This window comes from Scyliorhinus torazame, chromosome 31 (assembly GCF_047496885.1).
Source record: "Scyliorhinus torazame isolate Kashiwa2021f chromosome 31, sScyTor2.1, whole genome shotgun sequence".
Taxonomy (NCBI): Eukaryota; Metazoa; Chordata; class Chondrichthyes; order Carcharhiniformes; family Scyliorhinidae; genus Scyliorhinus; species Scyliorhinus torazame.
In genome coordinates this window covers 4,591,206-4,617,271 of record NC_092737.1, presented here as the reverse complement: position 1 = coordinate 4,617,271, position 26,066 = coordinate 4,591,206, and the positions used below count along the sequence as shown (strand labels likewise).

General features: G+C 53.2%; 1 pseudogene; it reads left to right on the top strand.

Annotated features, from left to right (window-relative positions):
- The first annotated feature begins 206 nt into the window (after positions 1-206).
- On the top strand, positions 207-22,633 carry LOC140404799 (T-complex protein 1 subunit theta pseudogene; annotated as a pseudogene).
- Positions 22,634-26,066: the final 3,433 nt, after the last annotated feature.

The window sequence follows — 26,066 nt, the reverse complement described above, 5'->3', positions numbered from 1 at the left end:
TCTCGCCTGCAAGTTGGAACATTTTCTCCACCTGCGCCCCTATCGAACCCTTCGCTGACCTGCGTCACTGGGTCAATGTTCCGTCGGCCTCTGCGTTTGGACATTAGAACCAGCAGCGGCGAGACAATCACCTCCACGACATCACAAAGCAAGTTTGCTTTCAAATTCAAACAAGGCTCCAACAAAGTAACCGAAACATGTAAGGATGCTCCATGGATTCAAAATTCTCACCAAGGTAGCTGCTCCACACACACAGCAGCCCAAAACGCAAAGAAACCACTGGTCCTGGTGTACTTCAATATCCAATAAAATCTTCCCAAGCCAAGGTGAGCAAGGCAGACTTAACGCTTAAGAAGGAGAATATGACGGGGTAATTGTTTGCGAGCGAGAAAAGGGGAAACCTCTTCACTCGAGAACCTTTGGGATTCTCTCCCCGGGGGTCGTCATGGAGTCAGACAGCACGGAAAAGGCCCCTCGGCCCATCGACTCGGTGCCGGTCAGAAACAACAACCGAATTATTCTAATCCCCCAGCACTGGGCCCAGAACCATGTCTGCCCTGGCATCGCGATTAGATATCTTCTCCAATGTTCTGAGGGTCTCTGCCTCCACCCCCCTTTCAGGCAGCGAGTTCCAGACCCCCCCCCTCTGGGTTTTTCCTCACATGCCTCTATACCACCTGCCCCTTCCCTTAAATCTGTGCCCCTAGGGCAGCACGGTGGCACAGTGGGTTAGCACTGCTGCCTCACGGCGCCGAGGTCCCGGGTTCGATCCCGGCCCCGGGCCACTGTCCGTGTGGAGTTTGCACATTCTCCCCCGTGCCTGCGTGGGTCTCGCCCCCACGACCCCAAGATGTGCCGGGTAGGAGGATTGGCCGCGCCAAATTGCCCCTTAATTGGAAAAAATGAATTGGGTACTCTAAATTCATTTTAAAAATGGAAAAACGTCCTGCCTCCTTACCTTAAATCTCTGCGCCCTGGTCATTGATCCCTCTACCAAGGGGAAAGGTTTCTCCCTGTCTACTCTATCTGTGCCCCTCATAATTTTATACATCTCAATCACGTCCCCTCTCAGTCTCCTCTGCTCTGAGTAAAACCACACCAGTCTATCCAATCTCTCTTCATAACTAAAACTCTCCAGCCCAGGCAATGTCCTGAGGGTCTGGTTTAGCTCAGTGGGCTAGACAGCTGGTTTGTGACGCAGAACAAGGCCAGCAGCTGGGGTTCAATTCCCGTACCAGCTGAGAATTCTGAATACTCCGGGTGCTCCGGTTTCCTCCCACAAGTTCCAAAAGACGTGCTGCTGGGGGAACTGGACATTCTGAATTCTCCCTCTGTGTGCCCGAACAGGCGCCGGAATGTGGCGACTAGGGGATTTTCACAGTAACTTCATTGCAGTGTTAATGTAAGCCTGCTTGTGACAATAAAGGTTATTTTAAATCTCCTCCACACCCTTTCCTGTGCTATGACATCCACATAGAACATACAGTGCAGAAGGAGGCCATTCGGCCCATCGAGTCTGCACCGACCCACTTAAGCCCCCACCTCAACCCGACCCCTGCAACCCAATCTCTTTGCACACTAAGGGGCAATTTAGCACAGCCAACCCACCTAACCTGCACGTCTTTGGACTGTGGGAGGAAACCGGAGCACCCGGAGGAAACCCACGCAGACACGGGGAGGATGTGCAGACTCCGCACAGACAGTGACCCAAGCCGGAATCGAACCTGGGACCCTGGAGCTGCGAAGCCACGGTGCTAACCACTGTGCTACCGTGCTGCCCACATGTAACGTGGATTCCAGAAACACTCCAGAGCGAGTTGTGATTGGAACGGAGAAGATCTTCAGAGGCTCAGGGCAATCGAGGCTGGAGGTTTCATCACCCGACGAACCGAAGTCACATGACGAATATGCGAAGCAAATGACGGGGATAAAACCCACCACACTTGCAAGGTCCCAGAACTTCTTCGCCGGGGTTGGTCCATCAGTTTCCCAGAGATTGGCCGTCAACACCTGGGGTTCCCAGAGCAACCCGGGAGAGTTGGGAACGCCGAGACGGGAAGAGGGATTGAAACAGGTGTTTGTCATGATCGCCAGTGAATGGAGGAGGACGTGTCACAAGCCACGTGGCGTCACCTGTCCCCATATCGTTCGATCATATCTTCCCACAGCGAACCCTTTGTGTAACAGCAATTCTTAATCCATGAATAATTCGGTTGAATTGTTATTAAATGATTAATGATAATTGCCTGTCTGTGTCCTTGTCAATGCTCACGGAGCTTCCCACTTATCACAGACTGCAGGTCTGTTTCGCTTTCAATAATTACCCAATCAACAATCTCGTTAGTCCCTGAGTCTGGAACTGGTCTCCGGGAATCACTGACCTGTCCTGGGAATGTTTGATGGGGACAGTGTAGAGGGAGCTTTACTCTGTATCTAACCCCGTGCTGTACCTGTCCTGGGAGGGTTTGATGGGGACAGTGTAGAGGGAGCTTTACTCTGTATCTAACCCCGTGCTGTACCTGTCCTGGAGTGTTTGATGCGGACAGTGTAGAGGGAGGTTTACTCTGTATCTAACCCCATGCTGTACCTGTCCTGGGAGTGTTTGATGGGGACAGTGTAGAGGGAGCTTTACTCTGTATCTAACCCCGTGCTGTACCTGTCCTGGGAGTGTTTGACGGGGACAGTGTAGAGGGAGCTTTACTCTGCATCGAACCCCGTGCTGTACCTGTCCTGGGAGTGTTTGATGGGGACAGTGTAGAGGGAGCTTTACTCTGTATCTAACCCCGTGCTGTACCTGTCCTGGGAGTGTTTGATGGGGACAGTGTAGAGGGTGCTTTACTCTGTATCTAACCCCGTGCTGTACCTGTCCTGGGAGTGTTTGATGGGGACAGTGTAGAGGGAGCTTTACTCTGTATCTAACCCCGTGCTGTACCTGTCCTGGGAGTGTTTGATGGGGACAGTGTAGAGGGAGCTTTACTCTGTATCTCACCCCGTGCTGTACCTGTCCTTGGAGTGTTTGATGGGGACAGTGTAGAGGGAGCTTTCCTCTGTATCTAACCCCGTGCTGTACCTGTCCTGGGAGTGTTTGATGGGGACAGTGTCGAGGGAGCTTTCCTCTGTATCTAGCCCCATGTGTACCTGTCCTGGGAGTGTTTGATGGGGACAGTGTAGAGGGAGCTTTACTCTGTATCGAACCCCCACTGTACCTGTCCTGGGAGTGTTTGATGGGGACAGTGTGGAGGGAGCTTTACTCTGTATCTAACCCCGTGCTGTATCTGTCCTGGGACTGTTTGATGGGGACAGTGTAGAGGGAGCTTTACTCTGTATCTAACCCCGTGCTGTACCTGTCCTGGGAGTGTTTGATGGGTCAGTGTAGAGGGAGTTTTACTCTGTATCTAACCCCGTGCTGTACCTGTCCTGGGAGTGTTTGATGGGGACAGTGTCGAGGGAGCTTTCCTCTGTATCTATCCCCATGTGTACCTGTCCTGGGAGTGTTTGATGGGGACAGTGTAGAGGGAGCTATACTCTGTATCTAACCCCATGCTGTACCTGACCTGGGAGTGTTTGATGGAGACAGTATAGAGGGAGCCTTACTCTGTATCTAACCCCGTGCTGTACCTGTCCTGGGAGGGTTTGATGGGGACAGTGTAGAGGGAGCTTTACTCTGTATCTAACCCCGTGCTGTACCTGTCCTGGAGTGTTTGATGGGGACAGTGTAGAGGGAGGTTTACTCTGTATCTAACCCCATGCTGTACCTGTCCTGGGAGTGTTTGATGGGGACAGTGTAGAGGGAGCTTTACTCTGTATCTAACCCCGTGCTGTACCTGTCCTGGGAGTGTTTGACGGGGACAGTGTAGAGGGAGCTTTACTCTGCATCGAACCCCGTGCTGTACCTGTCCTGGGAGTGTTTGATGGGGACAGTGTAGAGGGAGCTTTACTCTGTATCTAAACCCGTGCTGTACCTGTCCTGGGAGTGTTTGATGGGGACAGTGTAGAGGGTGCTTTACTCTGTATCTAACCCCGTGCTGTACCTGTCCTGGGAGTGTTTGATGGGGACAGTGTAGAGGGAGCTTTACTCTGTATCTAACCCCGTGCTGTACCTGTCCTGGGAGTGTTTGATGGGGACAGTGTAGAGGGAGCTTTACTCTGTATCTCACCCCGTGCTGTACCTGTCCTGGGAGTGTTTGATGGGGACAGTGTAGAGGGAGCTTTCCTCTGTATCTAACCCCGTGCTGTACCTGTCCTGGGAGTGTTTGATGGGGACAGTGTCGAGGGAGCTTTCCTCTGTATCTAGCCCCATGTGTACCTGTCCTGGGAGTGTTTGATGGGGACAGTGTAGAGGGAGCTTTACTCTGTATCGAACCCCCACTGTACCTGTCCTGGGAGTGTTTGATGGGGACAGTGTGGAGGGAGCTTTACTCTGTATCTAACCCCGTGCTGTACCTGTCCTGGGACTGTTTGATGGGGACAGTGTAGAGGGAGCTTTACTCTGTATCTAACCCCGTGCTGTACCTGTCCTGGGAGTGTTTGATGGGTCAGTGTAGAGGGAGTTTTACTCTGTATCTAACCCCGTGCTGTACCTGTCCTGGGAGTGTTTGATGGGGACAGTGTCGAGGGAGCTTTCCTCTGTATCTAACCCCATGTGTACCTGTCCTGGGAGTGTTTGATGGGGACAGTGTAGAGGGAGCTATACTCTGTATCTAACCCCATGCTGTACCTGACCTGGGAGTGTTTGATGGGGACAGTATAGAGGGAGCCTTACTCTGTATCTAACCCCGTACTGTACCTGTCCTAGGAGTGTTTGATGGGGAGAGTGTAGAGGGAGCTTTACTCTGTATCTAACCCCGTGCTGTACCTGTCCTGGGAGTGTTTGATGGGGACAGTGTAGAAGGAGCTTTACTCTGTATCTAACCCCGTGCTGTACCTGTCCTGGGAGTGTTTGCTGGGACAGTGTCGAGGGAGCTTTACTCTGTATCGAACCCCGTGCTGTACCTGTCCTGGGATTGTTTGATGGGGACAGTGTAGAGGGAGCTTTACTCTGTATCTAACCCCGTGCTGTACCTGTCCTGGGAGTGTTTGATGGGGACAGTGTAGAGGGAGCTTTACTCTGTATCTAACCCCGTGCTGTACCTGCCCTGGGAGTGTTTGATGGGGACAGTGTAGAGGGAGCTTTACTCTGTATCTAACCCCGTGCTATACCTGTCCTGGGAGTGTTTGATGCGGACAGTGTAGAGGGAGCTTTACTCTGTTTCTAACCCCGTGGTGCACGTGTCCTGGGAGTGTTTGATGGGGACAGTGTAGAAGGAGCTTTACTCTGTATCGAATCCCGTGCTGTACCTGTCCTGGGAGTGTTTGATGGGGACAGTGTCGAGGGAGCTTTCCTCTGTATCTAACCGCATGTGTACCTGTCCTGGGAGTGTTTGATGGGGACAGTGTAGAGGGAGCTATACTCTGTATCTAACCCCATGCTGTATCTGACCTGGAGTGTTTGATGGGGACAGTATAGAGGGAGCCTTACTCTGTATCTAACCCCGTACTGTACCTGTCCTGGGAGTGTTTGATGGGGAGAGTGTAGAGGGAGCTTTACTCTGTATCTAACCCCGTGCTGTACCTGTCCTGGGAGTGTTTGCTGGGACAGTGTTGAGGGAGCTTTACTCTGTATCGAACCCCGTGCTGCACCTGTCCTGGGAGTGTTTGATGGGGAGAGTGTAGAGGGAGCTTTACTCTGTATCTAACCCCGTGCTGTACCTGTCCTGGGAGTGTTTGCTGGGACAGTGTCGAGGGAGCTTTACTCTGTATCGAACCCCGTGCTGTACCTGTCCTGGGATTGTTTGATGGGGACAGTGTAGAGGGAGCTTTACTCTGTATCTCACCCCGTGCTGTACCTGTCCTGGGAGTGTTTGATGGGGACAGTGTAGAGGGAGCTTTACTCTGTATCTAACCCCGTGCTGTACCTGTCCTGGGAGTGTTTGATGGGGACAGTGTAGAGGGAGCTTTACTCTGTATATAACCCCGTGCTGTACCTGTCCTGGGAGTGTTTGATGGGGACAGTGTAGAGGGAGCTTTACTCTGTATCTAACCCCGTGCTGTACCTGTCCTGGGAGTGTTTGATGGGGACAGTGTAGAGGGAGCTTTACTCTGTATCTAACCCCGTGCTGTACCTGTCCTGGGAGTGTTTGATGGGGACAGTGTAGAGGGTGCTTTACCCTGTATCTAACCCCGTGCTGTACCTGTCCTGGGAGTGTTTGATGGGGACAGTGTAGAGGGAGCTTTACTCTGTATCTAACCCCGTGCTGTACCTGTCCTGGGAGTGTTTGATGGGGACAGTGTAGAGGGAGCTTTACTCTGTATCTCACCCCGTGCTGTACCTGTCCTGGGAGTGTTTGATGGGGACAGTGTAGAGGGAGCTTTCCTCTGTATCTAACCCCGTGCTGTACCTGTCCTGGGAGTGTTTGATGGGGACAGTGTCGAGGGAGCTTTCCTCTGTATCTAGCCCCATGTGTACCTGTCCTGGGAGTGTTTGATGGGGACAGTGTAGAGGGAGCTTTACTCTGTATCGAACCCCCACTGTACCTGTCCTGGGAGTGTTTGATGGGGACAGTGTGGAGGGAGCTTTACTCTGTATCTAACCCCGTGCTGTACCTGTCCTGGGACTGTTTGATGGGGACAGTGTAGAGGGAGCTTTACTCTGTATCTAACCCCGTGCTGTACCTGTCCTGGGAGTGTTTGATGGGTCAGTGTAGAGGGAGTTTTACTCTGTATCTAACCCCGTGCTGTACCTGTCCTGGGAGTGTTTGATGGGGACAGTGTCGAGGGAGCTTTCCTCTGTATCTAACCCCATGTGTACCTGTCCTGGGAGTGTTTGATGGGGACAGTGTAGAGGGAGCTATACTCTGTATCTAACCCCATGCTGTACCTGACCTGGGAGTGTTTGATGGGGACAGTATAGAGGGAGCCTTACTCTGTATCTAACCCCGTACTGTACCTGTCCTAGGAGTGTTTGATGGGGAGAGTGTAGAGGGAGCTTTACTCTGTATCTAACCCCGTGCTGTACCTGTCCTGGGAGTGTTTGATGGGGACAGTGTAGAAGGAGCTTTACTCTGTATCTAACCCCGTGCTGTACCTGTCCTGGGAGTGTTTGATGGGGACAGTGTAGAAGGAGCTTTACTCTGTATCTAACCCCGTGCTGTACCTGTCCTGGGAGTGTTTGCTGGGACAGTGTAGAGGGAGCTTTACTCTGTATCGAACCCCGTGCTGTACCTGTCCTGGGATTGTTTGATGGGGACAGTGTAGAGGGAGCTTTACTCTGTATCTAACCCCGTGCTGTACCTGTCCTGGGAGTGTTTGATGGGGACAGTGTAGAGGGAGCTTTACTCTGTATCTAACCCCGTGCTGTACCTGCCCTGGGAGTGTTTGATGGGGACAGTGTAGAGGGAGCTTTACTCTGTATCTAACCCCGTGCTATACCTGTCCTGGGAGTGTTTGATGCGGACAGTGTAGAGGGAGCTTTACTCTGTTTCTAACCCCGTGGTGCACGTGTCCTGGGAGTGTTTGATGGGGACAGTGTAGAAGGAGCTTTACTCTGTATCGAATCCCGTGCTGTACCTGTCCTGGGAGTGTTTGATGGGGACAGTGTCGAGGGAGCTTTCCTCTGTATCTAACCGCATGTGTACCTGTCCTGGGAGTGTTTGATGGGGACAGTGTAGAGGGAGCTATACTCTGTATCTAACCCCATGCTGTATCTGACCTGGGAGTGTTTGATGGGGACAGTATAGAGGGAGCCTTACTCTGTATCTAACCCCGTACTGTACCTGTCCTGGGAGTGTTTGATGGGGAGAGTGTAGAGGGAGCTTTACTCTGTATCTAACCCCGTGCTGTACCTGTCCTGGGAGTGTTTGCTGGGACAGTGTAGAGGGAGCTTTACTCTGTATCGAACCCCGTGCTGCACCTGTCCTGGGAGTGTTTGATGGGGACAGTGTAGAGGGAGCTTTACTCTATATCTAACCCCGTGCTGTACCTGTCCTGGGAGTGTTTGATGGGGACAGTGTAGAGGGAGCTTTACTCTGTATCTCACCCCGTGCTGTACCTGTCCTGGGAGTGTTTGATGGGGACAGTGTAGAGGGAGCTTTCCTCTGTATCTAACCCCGTGCTGTACCTGTCCTGGGAGTGTTTGATGGGGACAGTGTCGAGGGAGCTTTCCTCTGTATCTAGCCCCATGTGTACCTGTCCTGGGAGTGTTTGATGGGGACAGTGTAGAGGGAGCTTTACTCTGTATCGAACCCCCACTGTACCTGTCCTGGGAGTGTTTGATGGGGACAGTGTGGAGGGAGCTTTACTCTGTATCTAACCCCGTGCTGTACCTGTCCTGGGACTGTTTGATGGGGACAGTGTAGAGGGAGCTTTACTCTGTATCTAACCCCGTGCTGTACCTGTCCTGGGAGTGTTTGATGGGTCAGTGTAGAGGGAGTTTTACTCTGTATCTAACCCCGTGCTGTACCTGTCCTGGGAGTGTTTGATGGGGACAGTGTCGAGGGAGCTTTCCTCTGTATCTAACCCCATGTGTACCTGTCCTGGGAGTGTTTGATGGGGACAGTGTAGAGGGAGCTATACTCTGTATCTAACCCCATGCTGTACCTGACCTGGGAGTGTTTGATGGGGACAGTATAGAGGGAGCCTTACTCTGTATCTAACCCCGTACTGTACCTGTCCTAGGAGTGGTTGATGGGGAGAGTGTAGAGGGAGCTTTACTCTGTATCTAACCCCGTGCTGTACCTGTCCTGGGAGTGTTTGATGGGGACAGTGTAGAAGGAGCTTTACTCTGTATCTAACCCCGTGCTGTACCTGTCCTGGGAGTGTTTGCTGGGACAGTGTCGAGGGAGCTTTACTCTGTATCGAACCCCGTGCTGTACCTGTCCTGGGATTGTTTGATGGGGACAGTGTAGAGGGAGCTTTACTCTGTATCTAACCCCGTGCTGTACCTGTCCTGGGAGTGTTTGATGGGGACAGTGTAGAGGGAGCTTTACTCTGTATCTAACCCCGTGCTGTACCTGCCCTGGGAGTGTTTGATGGGGACAGTGTAGAGGGAGCTTTACTCTGTATCTAACCCCGTGCTATACCTGTCCTGGGAGTGTTTGATGCGGACAGTGTAGAGGGAGCTTTACTCTGTTTCTAACCCCGTGGTGCACGTGTCCTGGGAGTGTTTGATGGGGACAGTGTAGAAGGAGCTTTACTCTGTATCGAATCCCGTGCTGTACCTGTCCTGGGAGTGTTTGATGGGGACAGTGTCGAGGGAGCTTTCCTCTGTATCTAACCGCATGTGTACCTGTCCTGGGAGTGTTTGATGGGGACAGTGTAGAGGGAGCTATACTCTGTATCTAACCCCATGCTGTATCTGACCTGGGAGTGTTTGATGGGGACAGTATAGAGGGAGCCTTACTCTGTATCTAACCCCGTACTGTACCTGTCCTGGGAGTGTTTGATGGGGAGAGTGTAGAGGGAGCTTTACTCTGTATCTAACCCCGTGCTGTACCTGTCCTGGGAGTGTTTGCTGGGACAGTGTTGAGGGAGCTTTACTCTGTATCGAACCCCGTGCTGCACCTGTCCTGGGAGTGTTTGATGGGGAGAGTGTAGAGGGAGCTTTACTCTGTATCTAACCCCGTGCTGTACCTGTCCTGGGAGTGTTTGCTGGGACAGTGTCGAGGGAGCTTTACTCTGTATCGAACCCCGTGCTGTACCTGTCCTGGGATTGTTTGATGGGGACAGTGTAGAGGGAGCTTTACTCTGTATCTCACCCCGTGCTGTACCTGTCCTGGGAGTGTTTGATGGGGACAGTGTAGAGGGAGCTTTACTCTGTATCTAACCCCGTGCTGTACCTGTCCTGGGAGTGTTTGATGGGGACAGTGTAGAGGGAGCTTTACTCTGTATATAACCCCGTGCTGTACCTGTCCTGGGAGTGTTTGATGGGGACAGTGTAGAGGGAGCTTTACTCTGTATCTAACCCCGTGCTGTACCTGTCCTGGGAGTGTTTGATGGGGACAGTGTCGAGGGAGCTTTACTCTGTATCTAACCCCGTGCTGTACCTGTCCTGGGAGTGTTTGATGGGGACAGTGTAGAGGGAGCTTTACTCTGTATCTAACCCCGTGCTGTACCTGCCCTGGGAGTGTTTGATGGGGACAGTGTAGAGGGAGCTTTACTCTGTCTCTAACCCCGTGCTGTACCTGTCCTGGGAGTGTTTGATGGGGACAGTGTCGAGGGAGCTTTCCTCTGTATCTAACCCCATGCTGTACCTGACCTGGTAGTGTTTGATGGGGACAGTATAGAGGGAGCCTTACTCTGTATCTAACCCCGTACTGTACCTGTCCTGGGAGTGTTTGATGGGGACAGTGTAGAAGGAGCTTTACTCTGTATCTAACCCCGTGCTGTACCTGTCCTGGGAGTGTTTGCTGGGACAGTGTCGAGGGAGCTTTACTCTGTATCGAACCCCGTGCTGCACCTGTCCTGGGAGTGTTTGATGGGGAGAGTATAGAGGGAGCTTTACTCTGTATCTAACCCCGTGCTGTACCTGTCCTGGGAGTGTTTGCTGGGACAGTGTCGAGGGAGCTTTACTCTGTATCGAACCCCGTGCTGTACCTGTCCTGGGATTGTTTGATGGGGACAGTGTAGAGGGAGCTTTACTCTGTATCTCACCCCGTGCTGTACCTGTCCTGGGAGTGTTTGATGGGGACAGTGTAGAGGGAGCTTTACTCTGTATCTAACCCCGTGCTGTACCTGTCCTGGGAGTGTTTGATGGGGACAGTGTAGAGGGAGCTTTACTCTGTATATAACCCCGTGCTGTACCTGTCCTGGGAGTGTTTGATGGGGACAGTGTAGAGGGAGCTTTACTCTGTATCTAACCCCGTGCTTTACCTGTCCTGGGAGTGTTTGATGGGGACAGTGTCGAGGGAGCTTTACTCTGTATCTAACCCCGTGCTGTACCTGACCTGGGAGTGTTTGATGGGGACAGTGTAGAGGGAGCTTTACTCTGTATCTAACCCCATGCTGTACCTGCCCTGGGAGTGTTTGATGGGGACAGTGTCGAGGGAGCTTTCCTCTGTATCTAACCCCATGTGTACCTGTCCTGGGAGTGTTTGATGGGGACAGTATAGAGGGAGCCTTACTCTGTATCTAACCCCGTACTGTACCTGTCCTGGGAGTGTTTGATGGGGAGAGTGTAGAGGGAGCTTTACTCTGTTTCTAACCCCGTGCTGTACCTGTCCTGGGAGTGTTTGATGGGAACAGTGTAGAGGGAGCTTTACTCTGTATCTAACACCGTGCTGTACCTGTCCTGGGAGTGTTTGCTGGGACAGTGTCGAGGGAGCTTTACTCTGTATCGAACCCCGTGTGTACCTGTCCTGGGATTGTTTGATGGGGACAGTGTAGAGGGAGCTTTACTCTGTATCTAACCCCGTGCTGTACCTGTCCTGGGAGTGTTTGATGGGGACAGTGTAGAGGGAGCTTTACTCTGTATCTAACCCCGTGCTGTACCTGCCCTGGGAGTGTTTGATGGGGACAGTGTAGAGGGAGCTTTACTCTGTATCTAACCCCGTGCTATACCTGTCCTGGGAGTGTTTGATGCGGACAGTGTAGAGGGAGCTTTACTCTGTTTCTAACCCCGTGGTGCACGTGTCCTGGGAGTGTTTGATGGGGACAGTGTAGAAGGAGCTTTACTCTGTATCGAATCCCGTGCTGTACCTGTCCTGGGAGTGTTTGATGGGGACAGTGTCGAGGGAGCTTTCCTCTGTATCTAACCGCATGTGTACCTGTCCTGGGAGTGTTTGATGGGGACAGTGTAGAGGGAGCTATACTCTGTATCTAACCCCATGCTGTATCTGACCTGGGAGTGTTTGATGGGGACAGTATAGAGGGAGCCTTACTCTGTATCTAACCCCGTACTGTACCTGTCCTGGGAGTGTTTGATGGGGAGAGTGTAGAGGGAGCTTTACTCTGTATCTAACCCCGTGCTGTACCTGTCCTGGGAGTGTTTGCTGGGACAGTGTTGAGGGAGCTTTACTCTGTATCGAACCCCGTGCTGCACCTGTCCTGGGAGTGTTTGATGGGGAGAGTGTAGAGGGAGCTTTACTCTGTATCTAACCCCGTGCTGCACCTGTCCTGGGAGTGTTTGATGGGGACAGTGTCGAGGGAGCTTTCCTCTGTATCTAGCCCCATGTGTACCTGTCCTGGGAGTGTTTGATGGGGACAGTGTAGAGGGAGCTTTACTCTGTATCGAACCCCCACTGTACCTGTCCTGGGAGTGTTTGATGGGGACAGTGTGGAGGGAGCTTTACTCTGTATCTAACCCCGTGCTGTACCTGTCCTGGGACTGTTTGATGGGGACAGTGTAGAGGGAGCTTTACTCTGTATCTAACCCCGTGCTGTACCTGTCCTGGGAGTGTTTGATGGGTCAGTGTAGAGGGAGTTTTACTCTGTATCTAACCCCGTGCTGTACCTGTCCTGGGAGTGTTTGATGGGGACAGTGTCGAGGGAGCTTTCCTCTGTATCTAACCCCATGTGTACCTGTCCTGGGAGTGTTTGATGGGGACAGTGTAGAGGGAGCTATACTCTGTATCTAACCCCATGCTGTACCTGACCTGGGAGTGTTTGATGGGGACAGTATAGAGGGAGCCTTACTCTGTATCTAACCCCGTACTGTACCTGTCCTAGGAGTGGTTGATGGGGAGAGTGTAGAGGGAGCTTTACTCTGTATCTAACCCCGTGCTGTACCTGTCCTGGGAGTGTTTGATGGGGACAGTGTAGAAGGAGCTTTACTCTGTATCTAACCCCGTGCTGTACCTGTCCTGGGAGTGTTTGCTGGGACAGTGTCGAGGGAGCTTTACTCTGTATCGAACCCCGTGCTGTACCTGTCCTGGGATTGTTTGATGGGGACAGTGTAGAGGGAGCTTTACTCTGTATCTAACCCCGTGCTGTACCTGTCCTGGGAGTGTTTGATGGGGACAGTGTAGAGGGAGCTTTACTCTGTATCTAACCCCGTGCTGTACCTGCCCTGGGAGTGTTTGATGGGGACAGTGTAGAGGGAGCTTTACTCTGTATCTAACCCCGTGCTATACCTGTCCTGGGAGTGTTTGATGCGGACAGTGTAGAGGGAGCTTTACTCTGTTTCTAACCCCGTGGTGCACGTGTCCTGGGAGTGTTTGATGGGGACAGTGTAGAAGGAGCTTTACTCTGTATCGAATCCCGTGCTGTACCTGTCCTGGGAGTGTTTGATGGGGACAGTGTCGAGGGAGCTTTCCTCTGTATCTAACCGCATGTGTACCTGTCCTGGGAGTGTTTGATGGGGACAGTGTAGAGGGAGCTATACTCTGTATCTAACCCCATGCTGTATCTGACCTGGGAGTGTTTGATGGGGACAGTATAGAGGGAGCCTTACTCTGTATCTAACCCCGTACTGTACCTGTCCTGGGAGTGTTTGATGGGGAGAGTGTAGAGGGAGCTTTACTCTGTATCTAACCCCGTGCTGTACCTGTCCTGGGAGTGTTTGCTGGGACAGTGTTGAGGGAGCTTTACTCTGTATCGAACCCCGTGCTGCACCTGTCCTGGGAGTGTTTGATGGGGAGAGTGTAGAGGGAGCTTTACTCTGTATCTAACCCCGTGCTGTACCTGTCCTGGGAGTGTTTGCTGGGACAGTGTCGAGGGAGCTTTACTCTGTATCGAACCCCGTGCTGTACCTGTCCTGGGATTGTTTGATGGGGACAGTGTAGAGGGAGCTTTACTCTGTATCTCACCCCGTGCTGTACCTGTCCTGGGAGTGTTTGATGGGGACAGTGTAGAGGGAGCTTTACTCTGTATCTAACCCCGTGCTGTACCTGTCCTGGGAGTGTTTGATGGGGACAGTGTAGAGGGAGCTTTACTCTGTATATAACCCCGTGCTGTACCTGTCCTGGGAGTGTTTGATGGGGACAGTGTAGAGGGAGCTTTACTCTGTATCTAACCCCGTGCTGTACCTGTCCTGGGAGTGTTTGATGGGGACAGTGTCGAGGGAGCTTTACTCTGTATCTAACCCCGTGCTGTACCTGTCCTGGGAGTGTTTGATGGGGACAGTGTAGAGGGAGCTTTACTCTGTATCTAACCCCGTGCTGTACCTGCCCTGGGAGTGTTTGATGGGGACAGTGTAGAGGGAGCTTTACTCTGTCTCTAACCCCGTGCTGTACCTGTCCTGGGAGTGTTTGATGGGGACAGTGTCGAGGGAGCTTTCCTCTGTATCTAACCCCATGCTGTACCTGACCTGGTAGTGTTTGATGGGGACAGTATAGAGGGAGCCTTACTCTGTGTCTAACCCCGTACTGTACCTGTCCTGGGAGTGTTTGATGGGGACAGTGTAGAAGGAGCTTTACTCTGTATCTAACCCCGTGCTGTACCTGTCCTGGGAGTGTTTGCTGGGACAGTGTCGAGGGAGCTTTACTCTGTATCGAACCCCGTGCTGCACCTGTCCTGGGAGTGTTTGATGGGGAGAGTATAGAGGGAGCTTTACTCTGTATCTAACCCCGTGCTGTACCTGTCCTGGGAGTGTTTGCTGGGACAGTGTCGAGGGAGCTTTACTCTGTATCGAACCCCGTGCTGTACCTGTCCTGGGATTGTTTGATGGGGACAGTGTAGAGGGAGCTTTACTCTGTATCTCACCCCGTGCTGTACCTGTCCTGGGAGTGTTTGATGGGGACAGTGTAGAGGGAGCTTTACTCTGTATCTAACCCCGTGCTGTACCTGTCCTGGGAGTGTTTGATGGGGACAGTGTAGAGGGAGCTTTACTCTGTATATAACCCCGTGCTGTACCTGTCCTGGGAGTGTTTGATGGGGACAGTGTAGAGGGAGCTTTACTCTGTATCTAACCCCGTGCTTTACCTGTCCTGGGAGTGTTTGATGGGGACAGTGTCGAGGGAGCTTTACTCTGTATCTAACCCCGTGCTGTACCTGACCTGGGAGTGTTTGATGGGGACAGTGTAGAGGGAGCTTTACTCTGTATCTAACCCCATGCTGTACCTGCCCTGGGAGTGTTTGATGGGGACAGTGTCGAGGGAGCTTTCCTCTGTATCTAACCCCATGTGTACCTGTCCTGGGAGTGTTTGATGGGGACAGTATAGAGGGAGCCTTACTCTGTATCTAACCCCGTACTGTACCTGTCCTGGGAGTGTTTGATGGGGAGAGTGTAGAGGGAGCTTTACTCTGTTTCTAACCCCGTGCTGTACCTGTCCTGGGAGTGTTTGATGGGAACAGTGTAGAGGGAGCTTTACTCTGTATCTAACACCGTGCTGTACCTGTCCTGGGAGTGTTTGCTGGGACAGTGTCGAGGGAGCTTTACTCTGTATCGAACCCCGTGTGTACCTGTCCTGGGATTGTTTGATGGGGACAGTGTAGAGGGAGCTTTACTCTGTATCTAACCCCGTGCTGTACCTGTCCTGGGAGTGTTTGATGGGGACAGTGTAGAGGGAGCTTTACTCTGTATCTAACCCCGTGCTGTACCTGCCCTGGGAGTGTTTGATGGGGACAGTGTAGAGGGAGCTTTACTCTGTATCTAACCCCGTGCTATACCTGTCCTGGGAGTGTTTGATGCGGACAGTGTAGAGGGAGCTTTACTCTGTTTCTAACCCCGTGGTGCACGTGTCCTGGGAGTGTTTGATGGGGACAGTGTAGAAGGAGCTTTACTCTGTATCGAATCCCGTGCTGTACCTGTCCTGGGAGTGTTTGATGGGGACAGTGTCGAGGGAGCTTTCCTCTGTATCTAACCGCATGTGTACCTGTCCTGGGAGTGTTTGATGGGGACAGTGTAGAGGGAGCTATACTCTGTATCTAACCCCATGCTGTATCTGACCTGGGAGTGTTTGATGGGGCCAGTATAGAGGGAGCCTTACTCTGTATCTAACCCCGTACTGTACCTGTCCTGGGAGTGTTTGATGGGGAGAGTGTAGAGGGAGCTTTACTCTGTATCTAACCCCGTGCTGTACCTGTCCTGGGAGTGTTTGCTGGGACAGTGTTGAGGGAGCTTTACTCTGTATCGAACCCCGTGCTGCACCTGTCCTGGGAGTGTTTGATGGGGAGAGTGTAGAGGGAGCTTTACTCTGTATCTAACCCCGTGCTGCACCTGTCCTGGGAGTGTTTGCTGGGACAGTGTCGAGGGAGCTTTACTCTGTATCGAACCCCGTGCTGTACCTGTCCTGGGATTGTTTGATGGGGACAGTGTAGAGGGAGCTTTACTCTGTATATAACCCCGTGCTGTACCTGTCCTGGGAGTGTTTGATGGGGACAGTGTAGAGGGAGCTTTACTCTGTATCTAACCCCGTGCTGTACCTGTCCTGGGAGTGTTTGATGGGGACAGTGTCGAGGGAGCTTTACTCTGTATCTAACCCCGTGCTGTACCTGTCCTGGGAGTGTTTGATGGGGACAGTGTAGAGGGAGCTTTACTCTGTATCTAACCCCGTGCTGTACCTGCCCTGGGAGTGTTTGATGGGGACAGTGTAGAGGGAGCTTTACTCTGTCTCTAACCCCGTGCTGTACCTGTCCTGGGAGTGTTTGATGGGGACAGTGTCGAGGGAGCTTTCCTCTGTATCTAACCCCATGCTGTACCTGACCTGGTAGTGTTTGATGGGGACAGTATAGAGGGAGCCTTACTCTGTATCTAACCCCGTACTGTACCTGTCCGGGGAGTGTTTGATGGGGACAGTGTAGAAGGAGCTTTACTCTGTATCTAACCCCGTGCTGTACCTGTCCTGGGAGTGTTTGCTGGGACAGTGTCGAGGGAGCTTTACTCTGTATCGAACCCCGTGCTGCACCTGTCCTGGGAGTGTTTGATGGGGAGAGTGTAGAGGGAGCTTTACTCTGTATCTAACCCCGTGCTGTACCTGTCCTGGGAGTGTTTGCTGGGACAGTGTTGAGGGAGCTTTACTCTGTATCGAACCCCGTGCTGTACCTGTCCTGGGATTGTTTGATGGGGACAGTGTAGAGGGAGCTTTACTCTGTATCTCACCCCGTGCTGTACCTGTCCTGGGAGTGTTTGCTGGGACAGTGTCGAGGGAGCTTTACTCTGTATCGAATCCCGTGCTGTACCTGTCCTGGGAGTGTTTGATGGGGACAGTGTCGAGGGAGCTTTCCTCTGTATCTAACCGCATGTGTACCTGTCCTGGGAGTGTTTGATGGGGACAGTGTAGAGGGAGCTATACTCTGTATCTAACCCCATGCTGTATCTGACCTGGGAGTGTTTGATGGGGACAGTATAGAGGGAGCCTTACTCTGTATCTAACCCCGTACTGTACCTGTCCTGGGAGTGTTTGATGGGGAGAGTGTAGAGGGAGCTTTACTCTGTATCTAACCCCGTGCTGTACCTGTCCTGGAAGTGTTTGATGGGGAGAGTGTAGAGGGAGCTTTACTCTGTTTCTAACCCCGTGCTGTACCTGTCCTGGGAGTGTTTGATGGGAACAGTGTAGAGGGAGCTTTACTCTGTATCTAACACCGTGCTGTACCTGTCCTGGGAGTGTTTGCTGGGACAGTGTCGAGGGAGCTTTACTCTGTATCGAACCCCGTGTGTACCTGTCCTGGGATTGTTTGATGGGGACAGTGTAGAGGGAGCTTTACTCTGTATCTAACCCCGTGCTGTACCTGTCCTGGGAGTGTTTGATGGGGACAGTGTAGAGGGAGCTTTACTCTGTATCTAACCCCGTGCTGTACCTGCCCTGGGAGTGTTTGATGGGGACAGTGTAGAGGGAGCTTTACTCTGTATCTAACCCCGTGCTATACCTGTCCTGGGAGTGTTTGATGCGGACAGTGTAGAGGGAGCTTTACTCTGTTTCTAACCCCGTGGTGCACGTGTCCTGGGAGTGTGTGATGGGGACAGTGTAGAAGGAGCTTTACTCTGTATCGAATCCCGTGCTGTACCTGTCCTGGGAGTGTTTGATGGGGACAGTGTCGAGGGAGCTTTCCTCTGTATCTAACCGCATGTGTACCTGTCCTGGGAGTGTTTGATGGGGACAGTGTAGAGGGAGCTATACTCTGTATCTAACCCCATGCTGTATCTGACCTGGGAGTGTTTGATGGGGACAGTATAGAGGGAGCCTTACTCTGTATCTAACCCCGTACTGTACCTGTCCTGGGAGTGTTTGATGGGGAGAGTGTAGAGGGAGCTTTACTCTGTATCTAACCCCGTGCTGTACCTGTCCTGGGAGTGTTTGCTGGGACAGTGTTGAGGGAGCTTTACTCTGTATCGAACCCCGTGCTGCACCTGTCCTGGGAGTGTTTGATGGGGAGAGTGTAGAGGGAGCTTTACTCTGTATCTAACCCCGTGCTGCACCTGTCCTGGGAGTGTTTGCTGGGACAGTGTCGAGGGAGCTTTACTCTGTATCGAACCCCGTGCTGTACCTGTCCTGGGATTGTTTGATGGGGACAGTGTAGAGGGAGCTTTACTCTGTATCTCACCCCGTGCTGTACCTGTCCTGGGAGTGTTTGATGGGGACAGTGTAGAGGGAGCTTTACTCTGTATCTAACCCCGTGCTGTACCTGTCCTGGGAGTGTTTGATGGGGACAGTGTAGAGGGAGCTTTACTCTGTATATAACCCCGTGCTGTACCTGTCCTGGGAGTGTTTGATGGGGACAGTGTAGAGGGAGCTTTACTCTGTATCTAACCCCGTGCTGTACCTGTCCTGGGAGTGTTTGATGGGGACAGTGTCGAGGGAGCTTTACTCTGTATCTAACCCCGTGCTGTACCTGTCCTGGGAGTGTTTGATGGGGACAGTGTAGAGGGAGCTTTACTCTGTATCTAACCCCGTGCTGTACCTGCCCTGGGAGTGTTTGATGGGGACAGTGTAGAGGGAGCTTTACTCTGTCTCTAACCCCGTGCTGTACCTGTCCTGGGAGTGTTTGATGGGGACAGTGTCGAGGGAGCTTTCCTCTGTATCTAACCCCATGCTGTACCTGACCTGGTAGTGTTTGATGGGGACAGTATAGAGGGAGTCTTACTCTGTATCTAACCCCGTACTGTACCTGTCCTGGGAGTGTTTGATGGGGACAGTGTAGAAGGAGCTTTACTCTGTATCTAACCCCGTGCTGTACCTGTCCTGGGAGTGTTTGCTGGGACAGTGTCGAGGGAGCTTTACTCTGTATCGAACCCCGTGCTGCACCTGTCCTGGGAGTGTTTGATGGGGAGAGTGTAGAGGGAGCTTTACTCTGTATCTAACCCCGTGCTGTACCTGTCCTGGGAGTGTTTGCTGGGACAGTGTCGAGGGAGCTTTAATCTGTATCGAACCCCGTGCTGTACCTGTCCTGGGATTGTTTGATGGGGACAGTGTAGAGGGAGCTTTACTCTGTATCTCACCCCGTGCTGTACCTGTCCTGGGAGTGTTTGATGGGGACAGTGTAGAGGGAGCTTTACTCTGTATCTAACCCCGTGCTGTACCTGTCCTGGGAGTGTTTGATGGGGACAGTGTAGAGGGAGCTTTACTCTGTATATAACCCCGTGCTGTACCTGTCCTGGGAGTGTTTGATGGGGACAGTGTAGAGGGAGCTTTACTCTGTATCTAACCCCTTGCTTTACCTGTCCTGGGAGTGTTTGATGGGGACAGTGTCGAGGGAGCTTTACTCTGTATCTAACCCCGTGCTGTACCTGACCTGGGAGTGTTTGATGGGGACAGTGTAGAGGGAGCTTTACTCTGTATCTAACCCCATGCTGTACCTGCCCTGGGAGTGTTTGATGGGGACAGTGTCGAGGGAGCTTTCCTCTGTATCTAACCCCATGTGTACCTGTCCTGGGAGTGTTTGATGGGGACAGTGTAGAGGGAGCTATACTCTGTATCTAACCCCATGCTGTACCTGACCTGGGAGTGTTTGATGGGGACTGTATAGAGGGAGCCTTACTCTGTATCTAACCCCGTACTGTACCTGTCCTGGGAGTGTTTGATGGGGAGAGTGTAGAGGGAGCTTTACTCTGTATCTAACCCCGTGCTGTACCTGTCCTGGGAGTGTTTGATGGGAACAGTGTAGAGGGAGCTTTACTCTGTATCTAACACCGTGCTGTACCTGTCCTGGGAGTGTTTGCTGGGACAGTGTCGAGGGAGCTTTACTCTGTATCGAACCCCGTGTGTACCTGTCCTGGGAGTCTTTGATGGGGACAGTGTAGAGGGAGCTATACTCCGTATCTAACCCCATGCTGTACCTGTCCTGGGAGTGTTTGATGGGGACAGTATAGAGGGAGCCTTATTCTGTATCTAACCCCGTACTGTACCTGTCCTGGGAGTGTTTGATGGGGAGAGTGTAGAGGGAGCTTTACTCTGTATCTAACCCCGTGCTGTACCTGTCCTGGGAGTGTTTGATGGGGACAGTGTAGAAGGAGCTTTACTCTGTATCTAACCCCGTGCTGTACCTGTCCTGGGAGTGTTTGCTGGGACAGTGTCGAGGGAGCTTTACTCTGTATCTAACCCCGTGCTGTACCTGTCCTGGGAGTGTTTGATGGGGACAGTGTAGAGGGAGCTTTACTCTGTATCGAACCCCGTGCTGTACCTGTCCTGGGAGTGTTTGATGGGGACAGTGTCGAGGGAGCTTTCCTCTGTATCTAACCCCGTGCTGTACCTGTCCTGGGAGTGTTTGATGGGGACAGTGTAGAGGGAGCTTTACTCTGTATCGAACCCCGTGCTGTACCTGTCCTGGGAGTGTTTGATGGGGACAGTGTCGAGGGAGCTTTCCTCTGTATCTAACCCCGTGCTGTACCTGTCCTGGGAGTGTTTGATGGGGACAGTGTAGAGGGAGCTATACTCCGTATCTAACCCCGTGGTGCAGTGCTGTATGAGGGACAGAGCGAGCTGGGGAGAGGCAGATTGAGGAACAGAGAGAATGACTCCAATTTGACTGTTGATTCTTTGTCCCTGAACAGGTGATGGCGAGCCATGTCCCCAAGGCGCCTGGCTACCTGCAGATGTTGACCAGCGGAGCACGGTATTTCAGTGGATTGGAGGAGGTAGTGTTTCGCAACATCGCAGCCTGCAAGGAGCTGGCACAGTCGCTTCGCGCCACGTACGGGCCGAGTGGCCTCAACAAGCTGGTGATCAATCACCTGCAGAAGATCCTGGTGACGGGGGACAGCACCACGGTGCTGCGCGAGTTCCAGATCGAGCACCCGGCCGCCAACATGATGGTGCTGGCCATGAAGACGCAGGAGGAGGAGGTGGGCGACGGGCGGACGCTGGTGCTCATCCTGGCGGGCTCGCTGCTGGAGAGGGCGGGGGGCCTGCTGCAGAGCGGCCTGTCCGTGCCCGAGGTGATCAGGGGCTTCCGCAAGGGCTGCCGGCGCGCCCTGGAGGTGCTGGAGACCCTCTGCTGTGCCGCCCTGGAGAACCCGTGGGACCTGAAGGAGGTGGGCCCGGCGCTGCGGACCCCCATCATGAGCAAACAGTGCGGCTATGAGGACTTCCTGTGCAGGCTGGTCGCCGGGAGCTGTGTCTCCGTCATGTCCGACTCCGGGGTCTTCGATGCTGACCTGGTCCGGGTCTGCAAGCTGCTGGGCGCCGGGGTGACCGACTCCCTGGCGCTGGGGGGCATGGCCTTCAAGAAGGAGACCGAAAGTCTGGTCACCGCGGTGAGGGACGCCCGCGTGGTCATCTACAGCTGCCCTTTCGAGCTGTCCAAGACCGAAACCAAGGGCACCGTCCTCATGCAGGGGGCAGCGGACATGCTGGGATTCGGAGACGGCGAGGAGAGGCTGATGGAGGCCCAGGTCCGCGAGTTGGTGGAGGCCGGGGTGAAGGTGCTGGTGGTGGGTGGCAAGGTGGGCGACCTGGCCCTGCACTATGCCGACAAGCACCAGCTGATGGTGGTGAGGCTACACTCGCGCTACGACCTCATGAGGCTGGGCAAGACGGTGGAGGCCACGCCCCTGCTGAAGCTGGGAGTCCCGGCCCCCGAGGAGGTGGGCCACTGCGACCACGTGTACCTGAAGGAGATTGGCGACACCCAGGTGGTGATCTTCGAGCAGGAGAAGAAGGCCTGCGCCGTCTCCACCATCCTGCTTCGAGGCTCCACCCAGAGCCTGCAGGACAACGTCGAGGAGGCCATCCAGGACGGGATCAACACCTACAAGACGCTGAGCCAGGACAGGCGCATGCTCCCAGGGGCCGGGGCCACGGAGATAGAATTGGCCGTCCAGGTGGCCTCCTACGGGGCCACATGCCCGGGGCTGGACCAATACGCCATCCAGGAGTTCGCCCGCTCCTTTGAGTCTGTGGCCACGGCGCTGGTGCAGAACACCGGCAACCAGGAGCGCCAGGTCATCGCCAAACTCTACGCCATTCACCAGGAGGGGGGCCGCAACATGGGCTTCGACATCGAGGCGGGGGGGTCGGGGGTGCTGGACGCGGCACAGGCTGGAATCTGGGACCCCTTCCTGGTCAAGCAGTCGGCCATCAAGCTGGCGACCAACGCGGCCATCACGGTGCTGAGCGTCGACCAAATCATCATGGCCAAGAAATCGGGGGGGCCCAAACCCCGTGGCGACAACCCCAACTGGGATGAGCCGTCCGACCAGATCGACTGAGAGGGACCCGCCTCGCGGAGATCCAACATCAACAAACAGACCCTCTGAACAAATAAAACTATCTCTGTCTCCACCGCCTTTCTCTCTCACTCGATTCACTTCATTTCGCAGAGTTGGACGTCCCACACACAGAGCAGAGCAGGCTTGTTTTCCCTGGAGTACAGAAGACTGAGGGGGGGATCTAATCGAGGGGTTGGAGATGGTTAAAGGATTCGATCGGGTCGAGAGAGGGAAGCGATTCCCTCTGGTGGAGTGAGAAGGTTCAGAGGCAGCAAACCCGGGCCCAGGATCCGAGTGGTGAGGTCAGGAAGGCCAGTCAACCCATCCAGACTGGCCCACCATTAAATAGATCGTGGATAACCTAATACACCCAAATACGATTCCAGAACCTTTAATCCCGTTGCCCAGCACAAATTTCTACACTACCCCCATCGAACTCTCCCAGGACAGGTACAGCACGGGGTTAGATACAGAGTAAAGCTCCCTCTATACTGTCCCCATCAAACACTCCCAGGACAGGTACAGCACGGGGTTAGATACAGAGTAAAGCTCCCTCTACACTGCCCCAATCAAACACTCCCAGGACAGGTACAGCACGGGGTTAGATACAGAGTAAAGCTCCCTCTACACTGTCCCCATCAAACACTCCCAGGACAGGTACAGCACGGGGTTACATACAGAGTAAAGCTCCCTCGACATTGTCCCCATCAAACACTCCCAGATCAGGTACAGCACGGGGTTAGATACAGAGTAAAGCTCCCTCTACACTGTCCCCATCAAACACTCCCAGGACAGGTACAGCACGGAGTTAGATACAGAGTAAAGCTCCCTCTACACTGTCCCCATCAAACACTCCCAGGACAGGTACAGCACGGGGTTAGATACAGAGTAAAGCTCCCTCGACACTGTCCCCATCAAACACTCCCAGGACAGGTACAGCACGGGGTGAGATACAGAGTAAAGCTCTCTCTACACTGTCCCCATCAAACACTCCCAGGACAGGTACAGCACGGGGTTAGATACAGAGTAAAGCTCCCTCTACACTGTCCCCATCAAACACTCCCAGGACAGGTACAGCACGGGGTTAGATACAGAGTAAAGCTCCCTCGACACTGTCCCCATCAAACACTCCCAGGAAAGGTACAGCACGGGGTTCGTACAGAGTAAAGCTCCCTCTACGCTGTCCCCATCAAACACTCCAAGGACAGGTACAACACGGGGTGAGATACAGAGTAAAGCTCCCTCTACACTGTCCCCATCAACACTCCCAGGACAGGTACAGCACGGGGTTCGATACAGAGTAAAGCTCCCTCTACGCTGTCCCCATCAAACACTCCAAGGACAGGTACAACACGGGGTGAGATACAGAGTAAAGCTCCCTCTACACTGTCCCCATCAAACACTCCCAGGACAGGTACAGCACGGGGTTAGAGACAGAGTAAAGCTCCCTCTACACTGTCCCCATCAAACACTCCCAGGACAGGTACAGCACGGGGTTAGATACAGAGTAAAGCTCCCTCTACACTGTCCCCATCAAACACTCCCAGGACAGGTACAGCACGGGGTTAGAGACAGAGTAAAGCTCCCTCTACACTGTCCCCATCAGACACTCCCAGGACAGGTACAGCACGGGGTTAGAGACAGAGTAAAGCTCCCTCTACACTGTCCCCATCAAACACTCCCAGGACAGGTACAGCACGGGGTTAGAGACAGAGTAAAGCTCCCTCTACACTGTCCCCATCAGACACTCCCAGGACAGGTACAGCACGGAGTTAGATACAGAGTAAAGCTCCCTCTACACTGTCCCCATCAAACACTCCCAGGACAGGTACAGCACGGGGTTAGATACAGAGTAAAGCTCCCTCGACACTGTCCCCATCAAACACTCCCAGGACAGGTACAGCACGGGGTTCGATACAGAGTAAAGCTCCCTCTACGCTGTCCCCATCAAACACTCCAAGGACAGGTACAACACGGGGTGAGATACAGAGTAAAGCTCCCTCTACACTGTCCCCATCAAACACTCCCAGGACAGGTACAGCACGGGGTGAGAGACAGAGTAAAGCTCCCTCTCCACTGTCCCCATCAAACACTCCCAGGACAGGTACAGCACGGGGTTAGACACAGAGTAAAGCTCCCCCTACACTGTCCCCATCAACACTCCCAGGACAGGTACAGCACGGGGTTCGATACAGAGTGAAGCTCCCTCTATGCTGTCCCCATCAAACACTCCAAGGACAGGTACAACACGGGGTGAGATACAGAGTAAAGCTCCCTCTACACTGTCCCCATCAAACACTCCCAGGACAGGTACAGCACGGGGTTAGAGACAGAGTAAAGCTCCCTCTACACTGTCCCCATCAAACACTCCCAGGACAGGTACAGCACGGGGTTAGATACAGTGTAAAGCTCCCTCGACACTGTCCCCATCAAACACTCCCAGGACAGGTACAGCTCGGGGTTCGATACAGAGTAAAGCTCCCTCTACGCTGTCCCCATCAAACACTCCAAGGACAGGTACAACACGGGGTGAGATACAGAGTAAAGCTCCCTCGACACTGTCCCCATCAAACACTCCCAGGACAGGTACAGCACGGGGTTAGATACAGAGTAAAGCTCCCTCGACACTGTCCCCATCAAATACTCCCAGGACAGGTACAGCACGAGGTTCGATACAGAGTAAAGCTCCCTCTACGCTGTCCCCATCAAACACTCCAAGGACAGGTACAACACGGGGTGAGATACAGAGTAAATCTCCCTCTACACTGTCCCCATCAAACACTCCCAGGACAGGTACAGCACGGGGTTAGAGACAGAGTAAAGCTCCCTCTACACTGTCCCCATCAAACACTCCCAGGACAGGTACAGCACGAGGTTAGATACAGAGTAAAGCTCCCTCTACACTGTCCCCATCAAACACTCCCAGGACAGGTACAGCACGGGGTTAGATACAGAGTAAAGCTCCCTCTACACTGTCCCCATCAAACACTCCCAGGACAGGTACAGCACGGGGTTAGATACAGAGTAAAGCTCCCTCGACACTGTCCCCATCAAACACTCCCAGGAATGGTACAGCACGGGGTTCGTACAGAGTAAAGCTCCCTCTACGCTGTCCCCATCAAACACTCCAAGGACAGGTACAACACGGGGTGAGATACAGAGTAAAGCTCCCTCTACACTGTCCCCATCAACACTCCCAGGACAGGTACAGCACGGGGTTCGATACAGAGTAAAGCTCCCTCTACGCTGTCCCCATCAAACACTCCCAGGACAGGTACAACACGGGGTGAAATACAGAGTAAAGCTCCCTCTACACTGTCCCCATCAAACACTCCCAGGACAGGTACAGCACGGGGTTAGAAACAGAGTAAAGCTCCCTCTACACTGTCCCCATCAAACACTCCCAGGACAGGTACAGCACGGGGTTAGAGACAGAGTAAAGCTCCCTCTACACTGTCCCCATCAGACACTCCCAGGACAGGTACAGCACGGAGTTAGATACAGAGTAAAG